A 2,282-nucleotide genomic window follows, 5' to 3' on the forward strand; every position below is an offset into this window, starting at 1 on the left:
AGTTTTTAAAGCACAAACTTTTAGTAGTTTGTGTTACAAAAAAAGTTTGGCAATAGTTAAACAATATTCCATTATATCTTACTGGGTATGAGACATTTGTATGGATTAATTCATGTACCAGATAATATAGGCCTCTTATTGTTCCAATTCTTTGCTTACATCATTTATTTTAGTGTTGCTCCAGTGCTGTTTTCTCTTAAATTCTAGATTGAAGCATATCTTCCCTTGGGTTTTGGATAGTGTTGATGCAATGTATTGGTTCTCTATGTATTTTTAATTCTGGAATTCAAGGAATTATTTGAATATTGCTTCAAATGCTTTCATCTTTCTCACTCAATCTTGTAAAATTTGATTATAAGAATTCTTTATTTATTGACCATAGGTAGAAGTGGGAGGAACTTGCAATTTCCTTTTTGCTGAGTGTTCTGATAATTAGTAAGTTTCATTGACATCAGAGGTTTATTATAGTGTTGATAATTGTTAGCTCTTTATTTTCAGAGATAAATATTTGTCACTTTAAATTTACCTTGTAAATGTCTCTAAAGAGATGTTAAGAAGGATTAACTTTGCTACTGCCTAACTGTTTTGAGATTCAGGGTAAGCTTCTTATAGAGGTAAAACTGACTCTTGCCTGTAATAGTTGAGTGTTCATCACTGGAGGTGTTCAGATGAGTACATGTAGACTTCTATCATGGTTCTAAATGTCTTGGCAGAATAAATGCACATAACACAGGAAGAGAATGACTTCCCTGTATCATCTGCCATTCAATGTAGTATAAGTGGCTAATAAATTCTTCGGGAGTTATATCTGAATCATTATTCAAATGTAACCTGTTCTACCTTTGGTAAATTGGTCCATGTAGTTAACCGTAGCAGAGATTCATTTTGTCTTTTGGATACATCCAGGCCTATAGTAACTGATTTGAGATTTTTCTGGCTAGTGGTAGAAACAAATTTTTCTGTACGTCTTGTATTTTGCTCTTTATTTGCATTTTTGGATGTGTTTTGGGTTGAAAATTTGGTGTCATGTATAAAGAGGTCAATGACTTATCTTTAAAAAAAATTAGAGAATATTTTGACTTTTGCTTTGGATTGAGATATGGATCCTGAGTCTGTCTCATGTGACTTAAAAACTTTTTTAAAGTTTGATGATCCAAATGTTTCAATTTTCTATATTCCCTGATATTTGAATGAATGTATTTTCATGCTGTTAGTACATCTAGGTTCCATGTTTATATCTCATTTTGATTTAAATTCACTTTACTTAAAATTCTTAGGTTTTACCTATTTGATGGGGGTTTGAGAGCTAAAAGGCAAATATCTTCACAGCTACATGTGCATGCTTTATAAAGGCTTATTGTCAAACTCTCCCAAGATCCTTATTACTTAAAAGACACTTGGAGATATAATACCATAATTTTATTATTATTATAGAATTTCTGAATAGTGTAATGGAAATCATACTTCATGAACTACCTTTTAAAGTAAGATTTATTCTTTCTTTCTTTTTCATTGTACACATATTTTCCTAATACTTTGTCTTTTTTTAGATTTTCCTTTTACTCACTTTTATTTCCTCATTTTCCTTAATTCTGCTTTACTTTTTTAATCCCTTATTTTCTATATTTCTCTCTTGCTTAGAAACTATGTAATCTTCTTACCTATCTTGCTTAATTATATAAGCGGGTATATTTTTATGTATTTTAAAATTATTCAAATACATCATCTTCTGTCTTTTAGCAAATATTTATTTCCTGAAATATTTATATATCCTTATTATGTACCTGGTATAATTCTAAGTATTGGGATAATTGGATAACAAGATAGATGTATTTTTTAATTTTATGGGTGTCGTAGTCACACTAGGAGAACAAACAAAAAATGAATGGATTAAATTTATAGTTAGTACTCCAAAAGAATACAGTGGTTTTTGAGAGCAAAGGTATTTAATATAAACAGGACGATCCCTGCTGCCCCCCACAGCTTTAGTGAAATATAATAGAAAATTAGTTGCTCGTATTTACGTTGTACAATCCAATGAGTTTTTTTTTCAATTATAGTTGACATACAATAATATATTAGTTCAGTCGTACAGCCTAGTGATTAAAAATCTTTGCAATTCACAAAGTGTTCACCCCACTAAATCTAGTAACCCTCTTCTCCCTTACATATTTATTACATTATTAACCATCTTCCCCATGCTACACTTTACATCTCCATGTCTATTCTGCAACTATCCATTTTACCTCTTCAGTCCTTTGCATTTTTTATCCCCCCAAAAC

Source organism: Pteropus vampyrus, unplaced genomic scaffold (assembly GCF_000151845.1).
Source record: "Pteropus vampyrus isolate Shadow unplaced genomic scaffold, Pvam_2.0 Scaffold533, whole genome shotgun sequence".
NCBI lineage: Eukaryota > Metazoa > Chordata > Mammalia > Chiroptera > Pteropodidae > Pteropus > Pteropus vampyrus.